Here is a 12535-nt window from a genome sequence, read left to right as displayed (position 1 = left end):
TCACTTCAGCAGGTGGGTAGTGTACTTGTAAGAATGCTCAATAGAGATCTTGTAGGTGTTTGTCTCTTTCTGAGGGGTTGGAGCATATGTAGTTGTTTTTTTTAGAGCTTGGCTGTAGACAATGGATTGTGTGATGTGGTCTGGATGAAAGCTGGAGGCATGTAGGTAAGCATAGCAGTCAATATGTTTCTGGTATAGGGTGGTGTTTATGTGACCATCGCTTATTAGCACAGTAGTGTCCAGGAAGTGGATCTCTTGTGTGGAGTGGTCCAGGCTGAGGTTGATGGTGGGATGGAAATTGTTGAAATCATAGTGGAATTCCTCAAGGGTTTTCTTTTCCATGGGTCCAGATGATGAAGATGTCATCAGTGTAGCGCAAGTAGAGTAGGGGCATTAGAGGATGAAAGCTGAGGAAGCGTTGTTCTAAGTCAGCCATAAAAAAGTGGGCATACTGTGGGGCCATGCGGGTACCCATAGCAGTGCCGCTGACTTGAAGGTATACATTGTCCCCAAATCTGGAATAGTTGTGGGTGAGGACAAAGTCACAAAGTTCAGCCACCAGGTTTGCCTTGACATTATCAGGGATACTGTTCCTGACGGCTTGTAGTCCATCTTTGTGTGGAACGTTGGTGTAGAGGCCTTCCACATCCATAGTGGCCAGGATGGTGTTTTCTGGAAGATCACCAATGGATTGTAGTTTCCTCAGGAAGTCAGTTGTGTCTCGAAGATAGCTGGGAGTGCTGGTAGTGTAGGGCCTGAGGAGGGAGTCTACACAGCCAGACAATCCTGCTGTCAGGGTGCCATTGCCTGAAATGATGGGGCATCCAGGATTTCTACGTTTATGGATCTTGGATAGCAGATAGAATACCCCTGCTGCTTTTTTGGCCTGCTGCTTCTCTGTCTGGGAGGTTTTTGTCAGCCCTGGCACACAAAAAGGGTATCATTGCGAGCGCCCACGAAGGGGAGATGAATTTTTGCCTGCCTTGCTCAGCTTGACTTGCTTCCTCATCCCATTCCTGCCTTAGATCCTGGGTCGCCTGGTGGCTGAAGATGGTCCATTGTCTCGAGCGGTGCCAGAGCCTGATACAGTGCCCCGGGCCGCCTTTGCTCTGCACATGCCGGCCATGCACATTTGCAAATACTTTAAAGATCCTGTCAGTAAGTTCTGGGGACAGTTGCTCACCTTCAGAGGAAGCTCCCTAAAATTGGCCTGTCTCACCCAGTGGTACATTGACCTCTGTTCAGACTGAGCCGAAAGGTGGGGGGGCCTCGCTGCTGTGGCTGCCGCTGCTGTGAGGGTGGCCACTGTTGCGGATGAAGCCATCCTGGAAGCACCTTCCACCTAGCCACCCACTGAAAATCCTGTAGGATGTAAGGTGGGAATAGAAGAACACAGGGGGGGGGCAGGGGCCTTCCTAATCTCCTCCCCGTTCCGCCACTATCGGCCATCCCATACCCGGTGCTGCGCCCAGTGGGGTAAAAAAAATACGGCCATATCGGAAGAGTCAGTTGGGTTCTTTATGGTTGTCCCGTCATTCCCCTTGGGCCTGACCTTCCCTCCAGCTCAGCCACCCACTGAAAATTGAAAAACAAAAAAGTAGAGCCGTACAAGGCTTCAAAGCCCACCAGGCCCAACCACCATTTCTAATACAGCAGAAAAGCCGCACTTCTGCTGACTAGGTAGGGACAGCCTATTGCCCCACAAGAAGTGGAAGGCCATCGTGTTCGGTCTCAGCAGCATTCGTGGAGCAGGGGGAAACACATGGCTGAGGTTAATGACAAGGTCCCCTTACGCCACCGGCTGAGCCATTCCTCACAGGCCAGCAACCATTTCTCCCAGTTCGCGTTCCCCACCTCGTCCCCAACCGAACGCTAGAAGGCCCAGCCATCAACCTGCAAACTCTTGTAGCCCTCCTCTTCCGCCCTGACTGATAGGGGGGAGTATTGAGCCACCCTCCTTTAGGCCCTTCAGCATCCCTGGGGAAAGACAACACCGCCCAAGTGACTTTGGGCCAGTAGGTCAACCAATAGGGCTGCATCCTAGGCCAGGCTGCAGCCCAGCTTCAGGACTCAGAGGAAATGGAGCTCACATCCCTACCTATAGGACTCCAGGCACGGCCAGGCTTCTGGATCAAACGTCCCCTCTTGTGCTCAAATCACAACAGCTAGCGGGTAAAAGACAGGTTTTCATGGCCTTTAAGAAAGCAAGATCGAGCCTTGGAAGACCCAGCAGGGTTTGTGGCACAGGAATTGTCCTCAGATCCCACCGAGACTTCAGCTCAGTTTGCAGGATTCAAAGTCCCGAGTGCTGCCCTTACACCATGGGACCAATAGGGAACCCTCAGACCTCTACTGAGCTCTGGTGTGGATGACCCTGTGGGGGCAGCCCTGCATTTGCTCACCAAGTTGGCCTGCAGCAGTTTGCTGCAGCTCCCACAGGCCTTTCTTAATCCAGCCTGAGAGGCCAGTGCGCATGTGAGGAAGTTGCCCCTTCAGTCCCAGGCAGTACATGGCCCTTCCTAGGAAAGAACAAGTCCTGGGGAAAAAGGTGACGTCAAATAACAACTTGGAGAGATGACTTGGAGAGATGCCTTCTTTCCTTTTGTGGGGAACTGTTCCCTTTTTACCTGACCAGGGACTTGAACCCTGGACCCTCAGATTAAAAGTCTGATGCTCTGCCAACTGAGCTAGCCAGGCTTACACATAAATGAAGCAAATTTCGTGAAGAAGAGAAACTACTCATGAAAATGAGGGTAGGAAACAATACAGAAAACCTGCTACCCTTGCTCTCTTAGCAGTCATCGCCCCAGCCTGCTCCTCCATCCGGCGCCCTGAGGTCTTATTCTTTTTTCAGTTAAATATCAAATCCCTGAGAAAACACAGTTATACAAAGCAAAACAAAATCACAAACAGAAATGTCATTGGAAATACAGAAATAAAAAAGGAAAATGCAATCCCCATCACTTTATCGTGTCGGGGCCATTCCTGTATCGAGAGCACCCGCGAAGGTCCCTGTGTGCTTACAAGAAACCTGGAGGAACTCATACCACAGCCTGAACATGAAACTCAACTGCTGCCAGGTGCTGCAGTAAAACCCTTTCCCTGCTGTGACGTTGCACTCCATAGGTTTTTATGAAAATATGCTAATGAGTGTGAATATAAAGTGACTGGACTATGCTTCATGCAAAAGGTCTCTTGTAAGGTATCATTACAAAGCTTATAATCTACTGTGTGTGTTCATCCTATTTGTATGAACCGATCATTCTTGGATCTGAAACTAGAAATATGAACTATAACTCTGAGGTCCTGTTGTAATGATGCAAAGTGTGGGCCATTAATAGTGGTTTGGACTCTTGATGGCTCCCATTAACCAGGACAATTGACTGGAGATGGCTCTGTCCTGCACCATCTGTGAGTCAGGCCAGGAAGAATGAAGGCTTGGGGGTCTCACAGGACATGTGACCATGTCACCTGGTACAGGAATCCATCTTAAACCTGGGGTTCTTCCCCAGGAGAGAGACAAAGAATTCCTGCCTTGTACCAAAGCTGTATAAGGGGGTGGAACTGAACAAACATGGCTGCAGTCATGAGACATCCCCTAGCTATCACCTGAGCTGGAACACAGACTATACGAGGTGAAAAGATTGGGCCCAGACATAAAATAAGTCTAGTCTGCAAAAGAAGCTTATTGAAAGATCTCTGAGGGTGAGATTTGATCTGTATTGAGTTTCATACTGTATTAGGCTTGGACTTGCATGTTTTTGTTTTATTTTGCTCTGTGAAAAATACAAGGTCCATAGAGAAGGAAAAGAAAATGCCCTAGAAAAGTCTGTGTGTGTGTGTGTGAGATGGGTGGGAGGGTGTCTAGAAACCACTCTCCTCTAGTTTCTTTTCTCTGATTTCCTGTAGAAAATCTGAAGCAGGGAGCAAAAGCCATTGCCTTCTCTGAGGCTTGAACTCAGGACCTTCAGATTATGAGACTGATACGCTGCCAACTGTGCTAAGAAGGCTTGAAAAAGTTTTAGGCTCAGTGTGTATAGGACCCTCCTACAGCAGTGATTGGGGCAGGGAAGGAGCCAGAGATGTGCTGGAAGAAGCAGGGAGCTCTGGTGACCAGAGACTTTTTGTGGCAGCTTTCACAGCAGCAAAGAAATCAATTCAGGCTGCCAGTGAACAATCTACTGGAACTAATGGCAGCACAGGGGGGATGTTTCCAAGCTATTCACCTACTTCCACATTTTAGAACTTACTCTCCTTTTCCTAGTAGGGCACTTTCCATGCAAATTAAGCAAAGCAAGTTGGGGAAACTACACAGGTAATAAAAACCAGGGCACCAGATAAGGGTTGAACTCATAATCCCAGCAGTAGCCCCCTCTGCGCTAACCAGTTGCACCAGTGCAGGTGCTTCTCAGGCCTTGGCTACACTTGCAAATTTGCAGCGCTGCAGCAGGGTGTGAAAACACACCCTCTCCAGCGCTGCAAATTACGGCGCTGCAAAGCGCCAGTGTGGTCAAAGCCCCAGCGCTGGGAGCGTGGCTCCCAGTGCTGTACGTTATTCCCCACAGGGACGTGGAGTACGGACAGCGATGGGAGAGCTTTCTCCCAGCGCTGGCGCTTTGACTACACTTAGCGCTTCAAAGCGCTGCCGCGGCAGCGCTTTGAAGTGCAAGTGTAGCCAAAGCCTTAGGCAAAGCTGGGAAGCAGGAAGTTATCAGTCTCTGTGATTCACACCTTTGCCTGGTAATTGAAAGGCTGATGCATCAAACCTAACTCAAGATGCGGCTTTTCAGCCATGAGACTCCAGGACATTTTGACAGAAAGAAAATCTCCTCTGTTTTGGTTTAGCCCCATTTGACTCCTTCTGCCCGTCTTCTCCCCATCCCTCCAGTCTCTTTCCTTCCCCACTGGGGCCGTGCAGAGAGGAGCCCCAGTCAGTCTCTGTCACAGAGTCTGTATCCCATAAAGGGAGGGAGGGGTTGCTCCAAAACATTGATAATGGGAGGGGAGGGGAGGGCATGGTTAGGGGGAGAAAGGATGGAGAATTAACAGTGGGGCCCAGAGAGATTCCCCCAGATTGAGGAGATCCCCTGCTGCCCCCCATCAGCCAGCTGTGGGAAGAACAACTTGGGATTCCTTGGGGAAGCCACCTTTAAAAACACAAGTGTAACATGCTAGTTACATTTTAATAAGACCAAAGCCTCCTCAATCCCAGGGTCACAATCACTGGAATGATTTTGCCTTGATATTTCACCAGCCGCAGACACAAAGCAAGTCAAATTACAGTTTCCGTTCGGAGTCAGTGCACACATAAGAATCCGGAGGCTTTTAATTCCTTAGGTTCTGCTGCCATTTCATTTCTGTCCTGTTCCAAGATTTATCATTGTGCAAAGCAACGTTAGGCCCTTGGGAGTGTCCCCCTCAGTGCTGCCTGCCACCCTTGGGCAATTTAAAAGGGCCCGGGGACCCCCGCCACCACCACCAGCAGCACAAGGGGACTAAGGCAGTTTCCTGCCCGCCCTCACTCCATGTGGCACACCACTCCCGGAAACGGCTGGCACGTCCCTGGTGTGGGGGAGGTCTCCGTGCGCTGCCCCGCCCTGAGTGCCAACTCTGCCAACTGTGGCAATGGGAGCTGCAAGGGTGAAGTCTGCGGGCAGCCATGCACAGAGACACCCCTGGCCCTCCCGCTTAGGGGCTGCTGCCAGAGGAGGGTGCAGGTTGCTTTTGGGAGATGCCCGAGGTAAATGCTGCACCCCTCATCCTCTCCTGCACCCCCAACCCAGACCCCACACCTGCACCCAAACTCCCTCCAAGAGCTTGCCCCCTGCACACCCTCCTGCAGCACAACCCCCTGACTGAGTCCAGACCCTGCACCCAAACTCTCCCAGAGCCCAGCCCCTCTCCCTCCCACACCCAAACTCCCTCCCAGAGCCTTAGGCAGGTGTGTGTGTGTGTGGGGGGGGGCAGGACTTGGTCCCATTCTGGGCACCACCAAAAATTGTACAAACCTGCCGCCCCGTCCAGCCCAACCTTCTGCTGATGCACCTCAGCCCACACCCCTGCAGGGTTTGAAGCTTCCATTGCTTAAATTCCAGGACACTGAGGGATTTCATCTCCTCTTTGCCCAGAGGGAACCTTCACCCCACTCCCAGCCAGGTTCTTGTCCATGGGATCAGTGTAGGGGGGCTGGGTCCCGCTGGGTCTTTTCTCTCTCTGTGACAGGCCAGGGTGCAATAACTGGGGCATCTGAGCACCCAGGATCTTCTGTGGGGCTGCCATTCCCCTTCCCCTTCTGTGGTCTCGTCTGTCATTGACTCCAGCCTCTTTTCTACCCATCGTCAGCATCATCCGAAGCAAACTGCACTTGCCTCAAAAAGACAGTGTCCCCTGGTGGGTGTAAATCACTGACCTCTCTCCTCTCTGAGCACTGACTGCCCCTCTGTTTCCTTGCCTCTCAGTCTGTGCAGATGGGACCTTTCCCTCCAGTGCTGGAGGATTCTCCCTTCTCATCTACCCTTGTCCCAAGCAGCACAGCGGGTAGGAATCTTAAATGTACCAAGGTGACTTAGGAGCAGAACCCCCCCCGTACGTTCCATGCAATTGGCACTTGCCCCTTACTGAGCAGGATTGAAACTGGTGCAGGGAGACTGGTGGGCCACATCCCAGCTGGGCAAGAGCAAAGCACCAGGGTGAAAAAATGGACTCGGAGATGCTGGGGATTGAACCCAGGGCCTCGCACATGCAAAGCATGTGCTCTACCACTGAGCTACAGCCCCACATGGGCTGGATGCACTATGAATTACACTCAGAGCCCTCCTGTTTCCACTGCATCCAGTGACCTATCAGACTCATGAGAAGCCCATTCCCCTCTCTGAGGGCCAGTCCTGCTCTACTGGAGGTTAATTGTTCATAGGGGTCACTTTGCAGCAGGGCCAGATTCAATGTGTGGGGCAGAGAGAGTGGGTGCCCTGGACTCAGGGTGCAGAGATACACTCAGGCCTCTCCCCGGCATTGGGTGGGGGGGGGTGCTGCCACCCCCTGCTGGAAGGTAATGTGTCGGGGGAGGGGCGCTGTGAGTCACTCAACACCTGACCCCGGTGGCAGAAGTGCTGTGGGGAGCTCCAGGTGTTTCCATCTGCCTGTAAAGTCCAGCTTTCCCCAGCACATTCACTGTGATGCAGTTGGGTCACTGTTTCCATGGCTGAACAGCAAAGAATCACTCCCAGTTTCCCTTCTATCGGCAGCAGGATTAGCCTGTGTCAGTGATTAATGAGGTGGATCTTGTGGTAGATTGTTATTCATTCCCCACCTTGACAATTCACACAGTCCCTTTCCTACTCAAATCCCCAGCACCTCAGTGATCCTGGTAGCAGGGGTTGGGGCCTGAGATTTTCAGGGTCCTTTTTCCCCTCCACCTGGAGTGAACTCAGCTTTTCCCCCCATCCCAGACATTCCATGAAATAACAACAGGGGCATAAAGAAAGAGGGGAGGGAACATCTCATGGCCAGGGATGGATGTGCCCAGGGCCCCCTGCTTGTCCATTGTTTCCATGGAATTTGGCCCCCTGCTTTGCACAAGGGACAGAGAAAGATCTTGCTGTTCCTGTGTCTGTGCAAGGAAAATTGTGCTTCCCTAGGAAAGAGAGGCGGGAAATGGCCCCATGATGGGACAATATCCTCAGGATTAAGACCTAAGGACTCAGGCTGAGAACTGATAGAACTGCACTCATCTGGGATTTAACAAATTGTCTTCCATGGAGCAGGGCCTGATCCAGCGTTTTTGCCACCCCAAGCAGAGGGGAAAAAAAAAAAAGCTGCAATCAGCAGCAAGTCCTTCCCTCCAAGAGGGCCAAACTGCTGCTGAAGCCTCCCCTTTCCATTGACCACCCCAGGCACCTGCTTGCTGCTCTGGTGCCTGGAGCCAGCCCTGCCATGGAGACACTGGGAAGATGGGGAAATCAGGAAAAACTATAGATTCGTTTACATTGCAAGTGAAGAATAACTGAAGCCCTTTTTGGTTTAAAGTCACTTTTCCCTGACTGGGAATTGAACCCAGGCCTTGGCAGTGAAAGTGCCAAATGCTAACCACTAGACCACCAAGGAGCTAATGCAATGTTTCTTCTCTCTGATGCTACATTTTCTTAGGCTACTTTCTATCCACTTTCTGAAACTGCTTCATTGTCCATTCCCTGAGGGGCTAAGAGCAGAAAGTGCAGGAATCCCTGTGCTCAGGGTCACAACCTCAGCCCAACCCAAGCCACTGAAACAAACTCAAATCATGCTTCCTCCAGCAGGATCACAGCGCCACACAAAGAAAACCCATCAGGAACAATCCTCCTCTGCCTTCATTTACCCCATCGCAACCCTCTCAGCAGCCAACTCTTGCGGGAAGGACACTGAGCTGATAGGAGCTCTGGCATAGAGACCAAGGGAGGGGTGTTGCTCCCTCTCGCTGTGAGCTGATCACATTCTGACTCCGTGTAACGGGGCTCTGAGCTTTGCCATCTTGTGAGTTCTGAGTGCTGAGCCCCCCTGACCCTTCTTCTGGGAGCATGGGGATTGCACAACATCTGCCAGCCCTTTTCCCGTCTCCTTGTCCTCCTCGGCTTCCCCAGACCTTCCCCACAAATGGTTCTATCAGGCGCTGGAGAGATCTAAGGACCTGCAGGTTTCCCTCACCCACCTCTTAAGGCAAACAGTGATTCCCTTCTCTGACACTCCTGGGCCTGGGCTTCTTTTGAGTTTTTCCTCAGGGGACCTGATTCCCTGTGAAAATGTGTGTGTGGGGAACTGGCTTGTCTGCCCCCTCTCTGGGAGCCGAGAAACTTTTTCAGACTCTCCCCCACTAGATGAGTCCAACAGCACCTCCCCTTGGTGGGAGAATCCTAAATTCCACCCTCCCCGCCGGTTACTCTGACCAGCTGATGGCAACAGCATGTTAAATCAACCCCAGCTCTCTGGGCTAGAGAGCAGCATTTAACCAGCCTTGTGACAGCTCCGGTTTGCTGGCTGGAGACATAACGAACCAGGAAAGAAGGCAAATGTCAGACAGGGAACCTCAGCTCTGCAAATAAATGCTCTCAAGGCTCCTTCTACACTGCGACTGGGCACTTGACTGACTTCAAATCCGGCTAACCCAGTTGGTAGAGCATGAGACTCTTAATCCTGCCAGTATGAGTTTAAGCCCCATATTGGGCAGCAGCAACAGCTCTTAGGTGTCACTCTTATGCTTATAGTCACAGCCCAAAATGAAATAAATTCTCTGTCCGCTCTACAGTCTAAGGCAGATCAGGTTCCTTCCTCTCTGAGCTTCAGTAAAACATGAAGAGAGAACAAATAGAATTTTCTCCTCTTCCATAATAACCATTTAACAGATGAGTGCAGAGAGAAAAGTTTGGTCTTTATAAATAGGATGATGATCAATTGGTCTCCATGTCCACTGACGGTAGGACAAGAAGTAATGGGCTTAATCTGCAGCCAGGGAGATTTACGTTAGATGCTGGTGTGATGATGCAGTTCTGGCGGGACCCAACTGAGAGTGCCAAATCAGGACCAATTGCTCAAACAGGGCAGTCACAGCCCTAAGCTGGGGTTTTTCCACCTCTAAGGCAAACCAAACCAGCCAGACAAAAAGGACTTTGGTCTCACCCCACTGGCTAACCACAAGTCACACAAGCAATTTCCTTAGACACTCCAGTCTCCCAGTATCACCACCAGTGCACTCATCCTGGGGATAAATGGTTATGAAAACCAACACCCCAATAAAAGGAAAAGGTTCTCTCGATCCCAAAGGACCAAGCCTCAGACCCAGGTCAATATACACATGAGATCTTACCCACAAATCACGCTGTTGCCAATCCTTTAGAATCTAAAATCTAAAGGTTTATTTACAAAGGGAAAAAGGTAGAGATGAGAGGTAGAATTGGTTAAATGGAATCAATTACATACAGTAATGGCAAAGTTCTTAGTTCAGGCTTGCAGCAGTGATGGAGTAAACTGCAGGTTCAAATCAAGTCTCTGGAATACATCCCCCGCTGGGATGGGTCATTCAGTCCCTTGTGCAGAGCTTCAGTTTGTAGCAAAGTCCCTCCAGAGGTCAGAAGCAGGATTGAAGACAAGATGGAGATGATGCATCAGCCTTATATAGACTTTTCCAGGTGTAAGAATCTCTTTGTCCTCACTGTGGAAAATTACAGCAAAATGGAGTCTGCAGTCGCATGGACAAGTCTCTGCATACTTTGCTGAGTCACAAGGCATGTCTGCCTTCTCTCCATGGGTCAATTGTGTAGCTGATGGTCCTTAATGGGCCATCAAGCCAGCTAGGCAGGGCTAACACCAGCTTGTCTGGGATATTTCCCAGAAGCCGAGCATAATACAAAATACAAACAGTACAGAGCCAATACTTATAACTTCAACTACAAAATGATACACAGACATACAGACAGCATAATCATAACCAGCAACCCAGAACCTGGTCTTAGACACCTTATATGACCCCCTTTACTTAAGATTTGGTGCCACTACAGGACCTTGGTTGCAACCCATGTTCTATATGGTCCGAATTTATATCAATAACGTCACACCCCCAATGCAAAATTGATGCAGGAAGGGATGACAAAACATCGCTGACTGCATCCCAAGAGCCCCCTTTCCTTGGGTCCGTCTCACTACAGCTAGTGTTGGGCTATAGGCCGTACCAGTGTATAACCGAAATGGTTTATCAAAGTCATGTTCAATAACATGAATGAATCTCTTTTCAAACTCAAGGTATAACTTGGTTAGCTTTTGCAGCATGGTTCCTCTTTGTTTCATGTGATCTTGCCAAGAGCTAAAGAAAACAGCTACTTTATCCATACCAGCTTTGGCCAATGTTTTGAACCCAATTAACATTAAACCAATGTAGATATTGATGTTGTACATAGTACAGGAATCTTGGCATTTAGCCATGAAAGCAATATGGTAGTGTGCCTCAGTTTCCCCTTTCATACAGCACATCAGGTCTGGAATGTATTTTCCCCTGTGAAAAGTTCCAACACTGTTTACAGGCATTAACTGTGAAACATCAGTATAGCAAGGCCCTTTAACATAAAGTGTGTTTTCATGTATTCCTTTCAACATGTTCAAGGGATTTTCCAAAAGATTAGGCACATTGTACATTGTTACAGTTCTTGGCAATAGCAACACATTAGTTACAAAATTTAGCATTAGCAATAACAACAAATTCATTGCAAGTGTCCATTTACAATTATGTTTGTCATGCCACACCCGTGGCTCAATACCATTGGAGTTTGGGCATTTTAGGGTTAACCTGTGGCTTCCCTTTGCAAAATTCAGTCGTCTCTTTCCTTCTTGTCCTTCAGGATTAAACCCTGATTTCTCTTGCTTAACAGAATTCACTGGCTGATGGGATGGGCTCTCTTTGCTAACAGCTATTAGCAAGTCTTTCTTCTCCCTGCCAGCCAAGTAATTCGCATCAACACCGACACTAGCTTTTAGATTTTTAGCTGCTACCCATTCCAAGGCTGGACTTTGTTTTACAGAGATATCACACAAATTTAAAGAGTCTGAGGGTGAGAGCTGGCTTGCTCTTCCCTGCATCCCCAAGCATTCAGCCATAAAACTGTTCTGCTCTGAAACACCAGTAACTGAATCTGTCCTCAGATCATGAAGCACAGACTGCTCACTCACAGATTCAGCATGGAGACAGTCCTGTCCCAACACCATTGTCTTCCCAACACGCTGGCCACACACAGCCACGAGGTTATAGGGCTGCTCAACTTTCTCAACAGCTCCTACTCCATCTGAGACCTTTTCAAAGCTACCCTCACTGGATCTTTCAAAAGGAAAGTCAGTGGATCCATTTACAACAGAAAATTTCTGGCTGTTAGGAACTGAAACTTCCTTGATTAAATCACTTTCACACCCTTCAGTTGCAGTAAACTGCTTGCACACATTACCATGAGGACTTCCTTCCCTATGAGCTTTTTTAAGCAGCAATTCACCCCTCTCAGAAATTCTGCCCTTCCCCGCTTCACCTAGGGCTTGCTCTAAAGGAATACTTCCCTGAGCAACAACAGACGCTTTCTGGATCTCACTTACATTTAGAATCACCTCAGGCCCAGTAGGCGGATTTCTACACAATCCCCTTTCAGGCAAACGTACAGACTTTCTAGATAACAGGTTAGAAGCATTCTCCTTCCCTTGGCCATGAACAAGTTCAGGAATCTTTTCCTTCTTGCTACAAATTGTTAAACTGCCAGCAGGTAACACAATTAAATCACCTTCATGCTCCCCTTGTGCCCTGGCTAGGGTATCACCCTGATCAGACAGAGCTACTACACCCTTTTCCAACCACACATTAGCAACTGGCAAACTACAAGCACCAGAATTGTCTGGTCTCTGGGATTTCACTACGGCACTAACTGGATGCAACCTAGTTACAGTACCATTCCCCCCAGCAGACACAGACTTAGGACCATTCCCTTCCTGGGCTTTAGCTGTATTCACAACCAACTCTGAGATAACTGAATCACCC

General features: G+C 49.5%; 4 non-coding genes across 4 annotated transcripts; all 4 read right to left on the bottom strand.

The window, feature by feature from the left end:
* Positions 1-2624: 2624 nt before the first annotated feature.
* On the bottom strand, positions 2625-2697 carry TRNAK-UUU. Its single transcript has one exon. It is a non-coding gene; the product is annotated as a tRNA-Lys (tRNA).
* Positions 2698-3937: 1240 nt separating this feature from the next.
* Positions 3938-4010, bottom strand: TRNAM-CAU. Its single transcript has one exon. It is a non-coding gene; the product is annotated as a tRNA-Met (tRNA).
* Positions 4011-6704: 2694 nt separating this feature from the next.
* Positions 6705-6776, bottom strand: TRNAA-UGC. The gene has a single exon. It is a non-coding gene; the product is annotated as a tRNA-Ala (tRNA).
* Positions 6777-8031: 1255 nt separating this feature from the next.
* On the bottom strand, positions 8032-8103 carry TRNAE-UUC. The gene has a single exon. It is a non-coding gene; the product is annotated as a tRNA-Glu (tRNA).
* Between the last annotated feature and the right edge of the window lie 4432 nt (positions 8104-12535).

Source organism: Mauremys mutica, unplaced genomic scaffold (genome assembly GCF_020497125.1).
Source record: "Mauremys mutica isolate MM-2020 ecotype Southern unplaced genomic scaffold, ASM2049712v1 Super-Scaffold_100104, whole genome shotgun sequence".
NCBI lineage: Eukaryota > Metazoa > Chordata > Testudines > Geoemydidae > Mauremys > Mauremys mutica.
The sequence above is the reverse complement of the archived record's forward strand: the minus strand, read 5'-3'. Positions and strand labels throughout refer to the sequence as shown.